This window comes from Myripristis murdjan, chromosome 4, assembly GCF_902150065.1.
Source record: "Myripristis murdjan chromosome 4, fMyrMur1.1, whole genome shotgun sequence".
In the NCBI taxonomy this organism is placed as follows: Eukaryota; Metazoa; Chordata; class Actinopteri; order Holocentriformes; family Holocentridae; genus Myripristis; species Myripristis murdjan.
Window position 1 is genome coordinate 26,568,992 of NC_043983.1, and position 16,584 is coordinate 26,585,575.

General features: G+C 38.5%; 1 long non-coding RNA gene across 2 annotated transcripts in view; it reads left to right on the forward strand.

The window, feature by feature from the left end:
• Positions 1–3,502: 3,502 nt before the first annotated feature.
• Positions 3,503–16,584, forward strand: part of LOC115358197 (uncharacterized) — a 36,066-nt gene continuing 22,984 nt past the window's right edge. For both annotated transcript variants that reach the window (XR_003928160.1, XR_003928161.1), the window contains exons 1-2: positions 3,503–3,586; positions 6,426–6,539. This is a non-coding gene — a long non-coding RNA (uncharacterized LOC115358197). The remainder of the gene's footprint in view (positions 3,587–6,425; positions 6,540–16,584) is intronic.

Genomic DNA, 16,584 nt, shown 5'->3' on the forward strand with positions numbered 1-16,584 from the left:
ACAGAGAAACTTGAAGGTAGAATAAAATACGGTGAAAGATTAGATTCGTAGCCTAGAAACCATATTCCACAACAGTCCACAAAATTAGATTGCATCCTGAAAAACATTTTTTGCAAAAGAGATTTGTTCCCCAGTGGAAGAAATAAATGAAAAGCCCTTTAATCATGTTGCCAATGAGCACAGGAGATTCACTTTACTTAAAAGCTGACAAACATGTTTGGCTGTATCCCTAACTACTGTTGCTTTCACTGCTGACGAATGATGAATGAACTGCCTGCTCCCATGTTTGTTGGCAACTGTCACCATGTCAGTGACTTTATTAAGGATTGGGAGAACTTACAGTGAACGTACAAGCTTTTACTTCTGACCATTTAATATGTAATATTATCATATATTAATAAGTCAGGGTGACAATGTGAGTATATTAGTGTTGTTGCTGTTTTTTTTCCATGAACTGAACATTTTGGAAGGGGACAAAACGTGCAGTTATTTTTCAAGGTAAAGGTTCTTTTTCAAATCCAATACAGGAAATAATTTCTTTCCAACCTGTAACTAGTATTATCATACACAGTTGAATCAAATATTTCATATTTTCAATATTTCCATATATTCAATATTTTGGTTATTGGAACCAAATAAAATAAGACAGCATTCGAGGAGATGTTTTTGAAATGTCCAACAAAAATCCTGCACGCATCAAAAAATCATTTATTCATTTTAGTCTGTTCCTTCAAAAATCAAAAAAGTCAAGCTTTGTTATTAGGTCTGCTTTGGCTAATGTTGACTGGTTCCATGGTACATGGAATGGCCCACAGTCAATGTTGGCCATTAGAGCAAAGCTAGAGGAATTATTTGTGTTATATTCTGCCCCTCTTTGGAGAAAACTATGTACTACATGACAATAAAATAAAGGATAAACTACAATAGAACAAAACAGGGAAAACAAACAAACAAACAAACAAACAAACAAACAAACAAACAAACACATTTATAAATTACATTTTGGCAAATTTTAAAAGTTGCCTTTGTCTAGCATGTTTTAGGGTATAGTTAACCCCAAAATGGAAACGTTATCACTCGAAACATCGTAATTCAGTTTAGAAAAAAAAGTCTTTATGTGATGAAGAATGTGGGTGCCATCTCACCCTCCAGTTTAAGGCTTTGTACTTAGCCACAAGAGGGCGCTAAACCAATAGTGTGGCCCTTACGTATAAATAATTGCCAAAGGGAGGATTACAATAACAGGTGATTCACATTAAGTGAGAGTACACCAAAGTAATTCAGTTGTTCTAAAACCAATATCACCAAGCAAACACACCCTTGAAAGAATTTTAAGCAAGAAACAGTCATGGTGTGGAAAGAACCAAACCGATGTGGCTGGGGTGGCAGCTGGAAACATCTGGGCAGTTACACATGGATCCACCATGCACAGTTGGTATCTCATAATTTCGACTTTTTATCACATAATTTGGACTTTTTATCACATAAAGTACTTGTTTTTAAAGTCTTTTTTTTTTTTTTTTTTTTATCTCATGATTATGACTTTCCATGGGGGATTTTTTTTCCCTGGCGGAAATGGGCTTCCATATATTAGAGTGTAAGTCCATACTAAGATCCTAATTAAAAAAAACAAAAACAAACAAAACAAAAAACAAAACAAAATAAAAAAACAAAACAAAACAAAACAAAAAATAACGGTAATTGTGTGGGATGCGACCAATTTTTTTTTTTTTTTTTTTAACAAAATCCCCTCCAATATTTTTTCAGTTGATCATTTCTCCGATTTAACAATACTGATTGGTGTTGTCTTTTAGAAAGCCTGATTAGTCCCCTTTTCAATGAGAAATAAGTTGTAAGGATTGTCAATCGATTGGTATGACCAACATGGCTAAATATGCCCCCACCCCACCCAAAATCCCATTCAATGTCAGGGTTTTCCCTGGCCAATTTTAGGTCTTAGGCGGTAGGGGGTGTGCGCGGTTCCGGGGGGAGGGGGTGTTTATTGATTAACCGATTTATTTGGACATTAGATTAGTATTTCATAATTTAATTATTTTTAATTATTTTCTCAAATGTCTCCACACACAAACATAAATGGCAAGATCTAAGATACTGACAAAATACGTACAAACACAAACAGTAGCAGGAAATAAAATAAAGTACAGAAATTAATACAAAAACCAAGCGGTTGGAAACTAGTATACAGCTGATTGTTTACTGCGCGGGGGGGCTGGGTGCTTGTGTGTGAAAAGCGAAGCGAACAGCAAGTGGAACGAAGGAGAGATGGGAAGGCAGCCAGCGCACGGCATAGCAGCATAAAAACGAACACAATAATTACACAAATCCGTCTCTGATTAACGTTAGGGGGTTTAGTCACTTGGGGGAGTTTGGAAAGTCGCTAAGTTGTCATTGTATCAGCAAGTGGAACGAGGGTGAGATGGGCGGCCAGCGCACGGCATATCGGCACAAAAACAAACACAACAAACGTTACATAAATAAGTTTCTGACTAACGTTAGGTTATTAAGTCTCTTGGGGGTAGTTTGGAAAGTCGCTATGTTGTCATTGTATCACTGGTATTTGCGAGCGCTTGTATTTTTCGCGCTAGGCGATTCATACCTTCCACCTCCGCCTAGCCTACAGCGGATATGTCGCGGCTGAAAGCCATCCTCTCAGCGTGCACGCAGAAACTATTCGCTGCAGTGATTGGTTAATTCCGTTGTCAGTATTTCATGACGTATGGCCCAGAACCCGCCTCCAACTAACTCCCCCCGGACAATCCAAGCTAGCATCAACAACAGATTCCTAAAGGAGCCGCAGATTGAATATGTCGGTGTGCGTTTTTTTCCCCTTTCCGCGTTCATTTGATCTAGGCGGTCGGTGAAAACGTCTAGGCGGTGCGCCTAAGAAATTATAAGGCAGGGAAAACCCTGAATGTGTTTTCAGTTGATGATTTCTCCCCTGTGATCAGAGCAATTGGATTTGCGAGTTATACTGTTGGAATGCCAGTCCCCTTTACAATAGGGTATAACTGTAAGGATGAGGCAACACAGCTAAACAGGTGGAAAGCACAATAATTTATTTTATTTTTAATTTATTATTCATTTTCTACTGGACCTTAGTAGCGTGTGGAACTTCCATTTGCAGCAATAACAGCTTCACACCTCCTCCTCATGCTGATCAACTGAAAACACATTGAATGGGATTTTGCTCCCCTACACACACACGCACACACACACACACACACACACACACACACACACACACACACACACACACACACACACACACACACACACACACACACACACACACATATATAATACTAATAATAACTAATTAAATTGGTTTACACCACTCAGTCTTAAGGAATGCCTTAGCTAGGAGAGCCTTAATAATAGCAATAAGTGATAATATTAGTAAAGTAATCACATGTGGAACAAATAAATCACATGTGTACCTGTTACAGTTAACGTCACGCTCATCACCGGAGCAGCTGCATCACGAGCTTCAGAACTTTCGAGGAAAACCGTTGGCGGTGGTTAGCCAACATGACAATCAGCTGCACCTGTGTCTTCCTGGTTAAAAGTACGTATTGCTGTATTTTGTGAACATTTGTTTTTCAAATTAACATCCTGTTGAGTGACAGGGACTTATTCGGCGTCTAATTATAAAACACAGCTTTAACGGTCAAAGTTTGGCTGGTTCAGCACTGAACTAGCTGTTCCCGCTGATAGACGATAAAGCTCGCCACAACTGGACGACCTAAACGCTGAAATTATGTTATTCTACTCTGCAAAGTCACAACTACAGCTGCTTAAAGGTCGATTTGAATGGTTTTAACTAACTTTACAAATTTCAAGTTATTATTTATCCCTACTGGTTAGGGTTAGGGTTAGGGTTTTCATACAACTCAGTTAACTAGGCAGTTGCACCGGCTATGCTAGCAAATTAAGTTCTCACCTGCCAGCTAATGATGATGGTGTTATATTTTGAAATCATTTTATACTAAACTTCACATGTAATATAATAAACTAAAAACAGGGTTACTAAGATGCCTGGAAGAACACATATATAAGTAGAGTGGTAAAATACCAAAATATGCATCACATAACCAGACAAAAATACAGGATCCAATGAGGACTTTATAGACTAAATGATTAATTCCTTAATGAAAACAAAATAATAGTTTAATTGAATGTGTAAGTAATCATTAATTGCAGCCCTTATTATTTGCAGTAATCACATTTGTTGTCAGATGAGGTTTTCCTGCTGTACAATACATTAGACTCAGTGGCCACTTTATTAGCTCCACCTGTACAGTCTAGTGCAGTTCAATGCAACAGTTCTACCATAATTTCTACCTTTTAAGAATGTTATAATCAGTTTTTGTTGATATTGTGGAGAATGTGTAAATTGAATGATATGTTTATTATGGAGGTTGTAGTTTGCAGAGGTCTTGTGCTGGACTACATTATATTTAGAGGTGTTTCTATTGTTTTGTCCTCCTTGTTTATATACAAATGGGACAGAATATTAGAAACAGCTCTCAATAAAATGCAGTCCAGTACAACAGCACCACTAACTATAAGCTCAAAACATAGAATTGAATGAACACCTCTATTACTGTGACAAACAGAAAGCCTGAGCATTATAGGCATCATAAAAATAAACTACACGGCAGAACAGTTGGATTTAATTGTATTAGATTGTGCAGGTGGACCTAATAAAGTGGCCTCTGCGTGTGTGTGTATATATACACTACTCACAAAAAGTTGGGGATATTCGGCTTTTGGGTGAAATTTCAGGATGAACCTAAAATGCATTATAACCTTTACAGGTGAATTTAATGTGACCTTCTGTAAACTTTTGAATACACATGTCCAACTGTTCAATGTTTCAGTACTTTTTGCACAAGTTGCTGTTCTCTAACAAGGAGTTTAATGGCAAAATTCACATCAGGTGTTTGATGCTCCAGCTCATCGAGGTCGTATTATTAGGGAATGGCTGCTGGAGACTGGGGTACCTCAAATGGAGTGGCCTGCACTTTCTCAGACCTGAATCCCATAGAAAACCTATGGGATCAGCTGAGTCGCCGTGTAGAGGCTCGGAGCTCTGTACCCCAGAACCTCAATGTCCTGAGGGCCGCCCTTCAAGAAAAGTGGGATGCCATGCCTCAGCAGACAATAACTCGACTTGTGAACAGCATGAGACGTCGTTGTCAAGCTGTAATTGATGCTCAAGGGCACATGACAAGTTATTGACACTGACATTTTTTGTTGTGGTATATCTACCACTGTTGTTGGCTTTTGTTTCAAGAAATTGTTTGAGATGAGGAAATCACCAGTGTATGCTTCTACTTCATTGTAGTGTGAACTTTTTACATTTTCCATAAATTTCACCCAAAAGCCAAATATCCCTAACTTTTTGTGAGTAGTGTATATACTTACAGGCTTAGCAAGTTTTCCCCCAGAAAACTTGCTTGTGGTTGGGCCGCTGGAGGGGGGTGGGGGGACACAAGCTAAGCCAGTGTACTGCTGTTAGCCAGTGAAAATAGAGCAGAGTGGCGACTCTTCACTTTGTTACACAATCTATGTCAGTGCGCTGTGGTAGCTGGAAATCTTCTGTGCCTTTGCCAGACATACGTTCATATTCCACTCAAAAACGACATTTCATTCAACTTATGTAAAATCCTGCCATATTCCGCATAGCGGCGCAACTTGGTGGGCGTTGTCCTGGTAATTTCTGCTCTGACGACGTGCTAACATCCGTGCTAACTCGCACTGGCTCTGCCTCATCATCGAGCCGCGGCTCGGTCGGCTCGCCGGGGATGCACTCCCCTCGGCCTAGGGGTGAACGAGCGGGCTCATCGTCTCCTCCAGTGCTCCTCCAACTTCGGAAAAAGAAAGTGTTCACGTATCGACCATAAGATGTCGCCATTGCGCTTTCAACCGTATCACCAGATGCGGTTAACGGCTCTATATACCGTCTTTGGTATCACTGTTTCTGGTGCATAAAAAAACTATTTAAAATAAATAAACAAGCGACGCTTAGCCTGGCGGGGGGGGCAAGAAAAGCCTGGCGGCCGCCAGGCCTATAAAGCACTGGGGGAAACCCTGGACTTACATATCTGATAGAGAGACTCCAGCATGGTACCAGCGTTATGCACTTTAACATCAACAGTGTTGGTCAACAGTTTTGAATTTGTTTCCAGAGAAAAAAGAAGAAGCTCTATATTTCTCCACTAGCTACAGTACTGACACCATGTTAAACCAACACGGAGAATCATTTGCAAAAACTTTGGATCCAGAGCCCCTCACATAGCACTCTTTTATTCTGTTTCATTCTATTCATTTTAATATTTACAAACTGCCTTTGAACAGGGACTGTGCACCAGGATCATAGCTGTTTCTTTTCATTTCCTCAGACCGCCTGATGTTTTCCTCACCCTTGAGTGAACAGTCAGAGGCTGACTGCAGCTGTGTTGTGGAAGTCTGGCTCCATGTGGTTACAAGCATCAGCAGTAAAGGCCTGGACCTGAGTGAGTGTACTCATTCTGTTCTTTTTTGTTGTTCCAGCACTGAGATACACACAACAATTTGACCTAAATTAAATAACAACACAACAAAGGGATTCTTGTGATAACTTAATGGAGACTATTAATCAAATAATGTTATAATCTGTTCTACTATATATTAAAGCATCTATAAGTAATACTAATCAATCAATCGTGCTAATCAATTCTATGTTATATTAAAACATCTACAACATACCTTAAAAAGAGTTACCACAAGAGATTTTACTTATGGCATCTACTTTTCATTTCATCAACTTGTCTGATATATTCAGTACTATGGGGTATTGAACTGATCCTTGGAGGCTTTGCTGTGTTTTGGTACATGTTTTAGTCCAGTCAGTCAGTAAATCAAGCTTTATTTGTGTGGCACATTTCCTACAATCCAGTGCAATGCAATGTGCTTTACAGTTAAACAAATTAGAGCATTAAACACTAGGGTTGGGTATCGGTTGGGTTTTATCCGATACCAGTGCCTACTCGGTATTTTTTAAACCGTTCCGGTGCTTAAACGGTTCTCGAACCGGTACTTAAAAAAACGAAAACGCACACACTTTGTCAAAAAATAATACCCTTTTATTTCCAGGGCCAAATTGAACACAATATTAAGTTAAATATTTAAACAATATAAATGCAAGTAACATATGGTACTAATAAACTCGTGCCATTTGTGCACAACTGCAGGGGAGTGAGGGTTACAGTCGGACTGCACGGCCCGGTCGGGAATGTTTACGCGGCCTGGTACCGGTCCGCGGACCGGTGGTTGTGGACCGCTGACGCAGATTATCAAACACGGTGCATTGTTCGGCTTTGAAGTAAACTGCATATGTGCCAGATGTTTAATTATTTAATTATTTATTTTATTTAATATTTATTTGACAGGGGCGATACATACAACATTGCCACAAAAAAGGGAAAATGTGATGTATATAAGACGTCTAGCTTCAGCTAATTTGCAGTCTTTGTCCCTGGTCAGGCTTTTAGAATACAATGAGATATACTGAATACAGAAAAAAATAAATAAATAAATGATACAAATGCAGTGAATAATACAATAGATAAATAAACACAATTGCAGTTGTCAATTGCAGATAAAAACACGAGTTGAATTTGACATTAAACATTAGGAAAGTGCTATTATTTTGATAATGGCTTAGTAGGAAATTAATGTTCACATTTCTGCTGCTGCTTGAGCCAATGTTTAACTTTCAAAGTAAACCTCTTTAGTTCTGTTTGGGATTTAATTTCCGATGGTAAAGAATACCATAGGTGTGTACTTTGCACTGAGAGGGATGATTGGCCAAGTGTTGTCCTGCATCTTGGAATTTGACAGTTCTGCTTTGTTCTGCTCCTTGTCATTGTCCTAGAGTCGTCTGTCTTTTTAAAGATCTGAGACATCACTTGTGGGGCCAGTCCATTTAAACACTTAAAAACAACTTTTAGGAAGGAGAACTTTATAAAATTGGAAAAAGTCAACAAATTGTATTTTTCAGTGATTTTGTAGTGGTGCCATTTTTGGCACCACTGAATCAACTTGAGAATCACAACAGACATATAGTGAGTCACAATGGCTTATGGAAGCAGTAAAAAGCATGTTTACCATGTTTGAGTCAAACTCAAATAAATAAATGCTTGATTGTATGTTTAACAAATCTGGATGTTGTTTCCCCTCAATCTATCTGCCCTTTAATTTTATGGTTTATTGAAGCAGTGTAGTTTGTAATTTGTGCAGTTCCCTCTCCTTCCCCATTAACTAACCCCTAGTGGTGCATTTAACAGCCTAGCCAGCCTCACTGAAGCAACAACAGACTCCATAATACTGAGACAGACTGCTGCTGAGAGCTGAAATATTCAGTATCCATCCACACCTCTGACAGAGAGAAATAGAGAGAGAACGAGAGACTGTTAGTTGAGGACTTGAACTCCTTTCCTTCTCCCACATATCCTCTCCCTCTCTGCAACACACACATGCGCTCTCACACATACACACTAGTCTGTTGCTTAGCAACTGTAAAATAAAGCGGCAGGCTCTGAAGTCAGAGATAGGAGAGAGGGAGAGATAGAGGGGGAGAGAGTTCACAAGTACTGCAATCCACTACTGTTTATTTGGCTCTGAACACAATCCCACCAGAGCTCTTGGTATCCATCTGTGGATCTGTGATGACTTGTGACTTCTGTTTCTCCATCCTGCTGACCAATCAGCATTGGCTAGAGGCGGGCACAGTGGTTCCCTAGGTTACCTGTGTGATTGACGTTCGGACTCCTGCAGCGGAGTGCGCGGCAGTGTATCACTGGTGCTCCGGCTTCCCCAGAGATTGTAGAGAAATCTGGAAGAAGAAAAAAACATGCAAGAGAAATGCTAATTATTTAAATATAGGCTTATTCGCTCTCTTCCTGCTCTCTTTACTGGAAAGATGAAAGCTGGTGTGTTGGAAGAAGCCGGCTGAGGGGGAAAGAGAGGAACGATTTCTGAAGAAGGGAATTTGACAGCAAGCGCCCCACACCACTTTCTCTGTCTCTCTTGGCTTTACCAGTCACTTGTCCTTGCCAACACTGTGAATCTTAGGATACTGATAGCAGGTAAACAGAGGTTCTTTAGGCTTTGATACACTGTGTTGTACCTATATGTGTGTATATGTGTGTGTGTGTGTATGTGTGGGTGAGAGAGAGAGGGAGAAGGACAGAGATTGTCTGCATGCTGCGTTGCATTAGAGGGGGGTTAGGTATTACAGTATGAAACCTATTTTAATGATATCAACATTACAGAGCATGTATTTTACAGTATTAGTCACACAAAGACTGTAGCTGTGCCTGAATCTGGGGCTGTTTGGCAATATGGAAATGTATGAGTTAAGAATGACTGACATATACTAAATACAGGGGAATATATGAGATGTGTTAGTCATTTTATGGCTGTGGTGAGAGCTAAGGCGAGGACTGCCAGGCTTACCTACTGTATCTGCATAGGAGGAGGAGTATTAATTACATAACGTTCCTTTATTTTCCTGTATCAGGGCTCTTGCTATAGCTGTGCAGTATCATGCTGTCCCAGTAGTCCAGAAGTGCTACTGGCACTGTTAATGTATATAGAGTATGGAGAAGTGTGTTTGTAACCCAGAAAGACATATGAACAGTTGCTAGTGATCTCATCTCAATTTGAGGGGCATTTATGTTTGGACGAATCTGTGTGGGTGAGGAGCAATCTGTCTCAGTGTACATATCTGTATACATATATGTATGTCTGTGCTGCTTGCGGTATCCTGACTTTTAATAGCAGCTCAGTTTAAAGAGCTTTATTGTTGAGTAAAGATATCAGTATGTGAGTTAACAAGTGGGTCTGAGAACAATCTGAGCACCCACACCAGCATGTGACTAACTGTTCAGCCCCAAACCTTCCGTTGCTTCCTGGTACTTCTTAAAGCATATTTCTGCTTTGGAAATATGATACAATTTGCAGCAGAACAGGATTCAAACTCGTGGGTGAACAACATGCGTCCTTCCCTGCTGAGCCACTAGGATTTCCCCAAACCTCCACTAGTTACCTCGGGTCAGGCGACAGCCTGGTCTTCTATGCCTCTAGGACTCAGCTCTGCACCATGGGGGACCGGGGTTTCTCGGCTGCTCCCCTGCCTGCAGAGCTCTCTGCCTGACCACCTGAGGGCAGCTCATATGCTGTAAGGCTCTTAAAGAACAAGTGTAAGAATGATCCTCTTAGAAAGTTTTTATTCTTAAGTGGTAAACCACAGTTTTTATCCCCTCTGGAGTGCCTTTTTCTTGTGATGGGTTTTGTGAGTTCAAGATTGAACTTTATAACTTTATAACTTATGTTGAGCTCATTCTCTGATAATACAGATTCAGTGAAAAACATTTTATAATACTTATTATTATTATTATTATTATTTTTACTAGTAGTGGGAACTGCACACTAATAGTATTAATACTACTACTACTAATAAAAATAATAATAACATTTTATTTATAGGCACCTTTCAAAACACTCAAGGTCACCTTACAAGGCAGAGTTAAAAGAAATAATAATAAAAACAACAACAACAATGCAACAATAAATCAGTAGATTATGTGTGACAGCTGAAGTGCCTAGGATCAAATTGTAAGATTTGTAAAATTGATAGATAGTTGTAGTATTGCAAAGGTATAGTAGTATCTCATATACAACTGTTTTGATAAAACTGTCAAAGAGAAAAAGTATTATTTTTTGTCCCCTGGGTCATATCAAAGGTTTAGGAAGGTGTTGACACTTATGAAAAACAAAACAAAACAAAACAAAAAAAAACATTTGTATGCCCAATATATATTTATCTTAAACAAAAAGAGAACACATTTTCTTATTAGGGAATTAAAACGGAAATAATTTATTTATTTAATAAACTGCAGTTATTTTTAGAAAGAATTACTGAAAATAAAACTATTACCTTCATTCATTAAAAATAATGTCAGACTTAAATGTCTTGCTTCAAAGCTGAAATGAAATTTAAAAAATTGAAACTGAATTTTTCTCATGTATCCAAGAATGATTTTCTCTTAGTATGTACACAAAACAGGTGTTACCAGCACACTCCATACATGCATGACCATTGATAGGAAACTTTAAAACAAACTCAAAACTTAAGTAAAACTGGACATTTATAAAAATATAAAAATAAAATAAATAATAAAGAGAGAAATGAAAATTAAATTAAAACTCAGAGTCAGCATCACCAACAGAAATCTAACTGAAATAACAATAAAATCTGAAAATTAAGAAAACTAATATAAACTATAAAAGATGAGGAACTCTGTAAGCAACATCACATATTATATCATATTGTACTTTTAGATCTATCTGCCTACCTGTGGTACCCTCATGGTGAACTGAGGCATTTTTATTCCAACCACCACTGTTATTATTTTTAGTCATTTTTATTCCAGCCATCTTGATGTTCCTGACTCACTCATACAACTCTGCTCCATCTGGTCCCATCAACCCCAACAAAGCTCACTGACATGGCAGCCCTTACAAGTTTTCTTAGCTATAAAGTGTGAACCTGATGTTACAATAAAGATATGTTCCGTCATTTTTTAAGACTAGAGACTAGAGCAAAATCTGAAGAAATTTACCAGCTGCAGAATTAAATCTATGAAATCTTATGATAACGTCAGTTAGCTAACAGCTCAGATGGCGGCTGCAGGCTTACAGTTTGCTATCAGTGAAAGTTAATCATTTATTCCACTGCGTTACAGTACAGTCAGTGGTGTTTGGGTCTCTAGAGCTGCTGCCTGTCTGCTTGCCTGCGTAGGAGGAAACATCTCATCTTCACAGCTCTGTCTACTGCAGTTATAAAGCTCTGGGATTTATTTCTGCTTCATTAGACAGTATGCAGAGCAGTGGCAGGAAAGATGGCAGAAAGAGACTTGGGATGAGAGAGGCCATGAGCAAGATTTGAGCCTGAAACATCACAAATACATGGCATTCACCTTAGCCCACGGATTCAATGGTACACTCCAAAGCTATGGGATTGTTCCAGGCATAATACACAACATGATCAGAGTAACTCTGTTTCCTGAGCCCTGCTAAGCCTCAGTATCTCTCCTGGTGATGGAGGGGTCTCAGTTTGGCTGACGGGCAGAGCAGTTTGTCGCAATCTGTTTTGTTACCAGGGATGGATTTTCAGGATTTTGGGCTCTAGCCTAGTGACCCCATTTGGTTGCCATCTCTAAAGCTTGCTCATTAAAATTTCAGTCTTTATTTGAGCATCTAAATTTTGGATCTAGTCAGATATCATCTTGCATTTAACTTGTTAGTGGATAATAATCTCTTCAGAACTAACTAAAACCAAAAATGCATGTCTGGTTTAATTTAGTGCTAGTTGTAACTGTAAATCAAGATTTCTATCCTGCAAAATGAGCACCCACTCTGCGGGCGAGGGTAAACCAAAATGAAATTCTTCAGGTTTTTTTTTTTTTTTTCCAATCACTAGTTTGGGACAGTGAGCTGGAATTTGCAGTGAACCCAGAAAAACAAAACAGAAAAACATGATGAGATGTATTTTTGACCAGGGTGTACTGACCATGAAAAAACATGTTCACAAAAAAACAAAACAAAACAAAACAAAAAAAACATGTTTTAAAATTATTCTGAACATTGACACCTAAAAAAGTTTAGCTTTCATACTCCTTAAAGTTGTAGTTTGGCATCTGGATGGTACCTGATAATGTGATAATGTGATGTGGAGACCGCTGAGTCCCTCTTTATTTTAAGTCTAGAGAATCTTAGTGTCTTTAAATGTGTTGATGTCAAAAAATGATTATTCAGTAGCTAGACTGTCATTGGTTTACAGTGTACTTGTGAACTGGAACATTATAAGCCTGAATTCTGTGCCCCAAAATGTAACACACTTATACAACACTGAGAGGTCAATTTTTAATACCTGCAGCCAAATTTAGTTGCTAAGCAATATCATCCAAAACTCTGCATAGAGGCTGGAGGTGTATTTGTTACCTGGCAACATTAGCTTACTGAATGTCTCTTTTGAGTTTCAGCAATTTAATTGGCAATGACATATATTGGTGGCAGGCTGACCTGAGTTAATAGAGGCTAAAGCACTTTCAGATATTTGAGTGGCTTAGTTTTGATGTGTGTTTGATTTCATCAGACCATCATTTAAAGAGGCTCTAATAGAGGAAACATAACCTAGAATACGAAAAAATAAAACTAAACACACAATCTGAATATAAAATAAGAAATAGAAATCAGTAGAAAAAATAAAAACATTTACAAACATAACAGTAAAATAGAATTTAAACACTTGAATGATGTAAAATATGTTGATGACAATTTTAAACAGCTGTTAAGTAGGCCTACAGTCTATCGGTTACTAACACGCAACATAACCAAGTGCTCCCTGTGTTTTTTTCCCACAGTGATGATTCTAGCAGTAGGCCTTGTTGAAGCTATCACACATTTTTTCATTACACTGTATCTTCTGCATATCTGTGGTGTCTTGGCCTGGAGGTTTCCTGCTGAAACCTCAAATGTCCAGTTCTAATGTTTTTATTCTATTGTAAATTACACCTGATATTATCCAACATGTGGACAAAATCAACACCTTATCCCTTCATTCCTGGAAAACTGATTTTGTGGAGATCCATGGTTTTTGCGGGGAATGTTAAAATTATACATGTATATCTTGGAGAGTTTCTCTCTGACTGAAAGGTGAGGTCAGGGACTAGGCCTTACATGGTGGAGGGATACAATTCTGGTGCCGGGGACTGCTTGATTAAGCCAATCACATTAAAGTAGGTCCTGTGGCAACTGGGGCACCCTGGCCTACATACACAGACAGATAGACAGGTTAAAAAACAGAAATAAAAGCAGACAGATGAGATTTTGATGTGTGAATGAATTGAGCCTAAATGTAGATGAAATATTTCCTGAGTTGTCTGGTTTTACAAGAACTGTGTCTGCCTGTGTGTTGTCTGTATTTGACTGTGTAGTATGCATGTGTCTGTTTGCCTGTCTGTCTGTGCATTGTTACTGTATGGTTGCATCATATTCAGTAGGATTATGAAACTGTGAGAAATAAGCAGGGAAAGAAAGCGACAGAGAGGAGAAGAAAGAGTATGATAGTGAGAAAGACAGATAAAGAGAGAGAAAGATAGAGTGAGCTGGCCAGGTTTCCTCTGACTTACAGGGGCTGTCATACACAGAACAACACTAAAAAACATTTAAAATATATTATGCCACTCATCTGTCTCCTAAATCTTGAAACTAGCCACAGAGAATGACGTCAGATGCTTTAAGAGCTTTTGCACTGAAACTGACAAAGCCACACTCTAAAGACAAGGTTCATAGCTTGCTGTTTCCAATATGGAGCAGTATGTAGGCCTGTTAATCTCTCATAAAGAGATCATGTCTCTGAGTCCTGGGTGCAAAAGTAAAATGGATGTTTTCCTACTACAGCAAGCAAGCAATATACATCAATACTGTAGCTGACAGGATTTACAGAATTGAGATTCTATGCATTTATATATATGTATGTATATACAGTGTTTCCTATACATAGACCAATGTGTGGCGCAGCGCCACACAATCAACACCAAGTGCCACAAATTGATTCCGCTTTTTTCCCCCAACGCGATTTTGAAATATAAATATCGTTCCGTTCATTCATCTCTGCGTAGTGCTCTTTCTCCCTGTCATTCTTGTTCGTGCACACACACAGACACGCGCGCATACATGCCAGTGGTGCGCGGGTACACTTATAAACGACCTGCACTCGCCTGACGTTTTCAGCCAACCTGACCGCAACTCGGACCGCAAGTATTAATTAAAATGATGTACCCGACCCGCTTCCCGACCCACTTATTTTAAAAGGTATAGGCCATGCTCTTGATTAGCTTAATCATAGCCTTATTGGCTTGTGAAACTGACATCCCTGAGTCATATGCATTTAAAACAAAGTATTACAATTTTGATGCATAGCAATTTAACGTGAGGAACCTGCATTATTGCATTAGCCTATTTTATCCCGCTTCAGCATTCATGCAAAATTTAATAGAAATGGCTTAACATTCACAATAAATAAGGATTTCCCTCTAGCCTACATAAAATGTTGTTTGAGCAGTTCCTCACGGGTATGCCTAATTGATATTATCTCCCAAGCATAAAATCCGAATATTTTAAGAAACGTCTTTATTAGCGGACACTCTTAACATTCTGCAAATTGAAACCAGGTTGTTCACCAGGTCAACAAATTTCCTATACTATTTATTTTATTTTACGAGAAAAAAAGTTAAATACAAGAACAGGTTGATATTGGTTGAGGTAGGTCTTGAGTTCAGTATTTGAAATAAAAACCTCCAGCTTTAGTTGTTTTTTGCAATTCATTTCTTGAATGTCACAGAATCTAAAGATTGCAACTAAAATAGGCAAAAATTCAAGTAAAAACTAAACTTTAACTTTAATTTTGGTGAGTAATTCTCAACATGAAACTTGAAAGACAGGTCTTCCTCCAACATGAAGTCCAGGTATTTGTATGAACAAACTAATTCTACTGGCCTGCCCTGTAATATAACTGTGACTCAGGCCTCTGAAACCATCATCCATCTATCTATCTATCTATCTATCTATCTATCTATCTATGTATAGATAGATAGATATAGATATAGATATAGATATATATGGTGGTATATATCTATATCTATATGGATATAGATATAGATATATACATGATTGTTTCAGAGGCCTGAGTCAAACTTTAAAACAACACACCCTTCCATGCTGTGCTAGATAATTTTTGCCTGCGGTTGTCCCTAGGTCGTGAGAGATTCTGCCTTTGAAGCTCTTTTGAACAAACGTTAGATTGGTTGTGTACCACCACAGGAGCACTTTGGAACCAGTTTTCACCATTATCTGCGCACCTGTTCTCACCAGAAAGTACATTGCCCATATGTTCTACAAGCTGTCTATGTCTGCCAAATGTGCCAATGTATGTACAGGCAAAAAATTCTGGAGTGAATCTGACAAACGATCACAGGTGCTGATTGGCCCTTTTTGTGTAGATGAAGTTGAGGAAGGAATCTGTAGCAATAAACATGGAGATCTGTGGATTATGCATTCATTTTTGTGCCTCCTTTCTGGAGGCACAGTTGACTCCAGTTTTGTCTCTACTAGATGGTCAGCAAAGTGTTCAGCATATTTCATGAGGTTGAATCATGTCAATCATGTTATTAATTTGCTTCATTGCATTGCACGCAGAATGCAATGCATGTGAGCTATAGGACGAACAGCTATTATGGGTATAGCTTAATAGCTTCTTTGTTTTTGTCAGCTGTCACAACAAGAATTGAACACTAAAAATGAATCAAACCCTGAACACAGTTTTTTGTGTATGTCTGTGTAATATGTAATACACATTCAAGTGTTTTGTATTTTGAGTTACAGAGCTTTTTTGATCAAATCCAAGTGAATGAAAATTGAATGCTTTCATTAGGTCTGTTGATGTGGATTCAC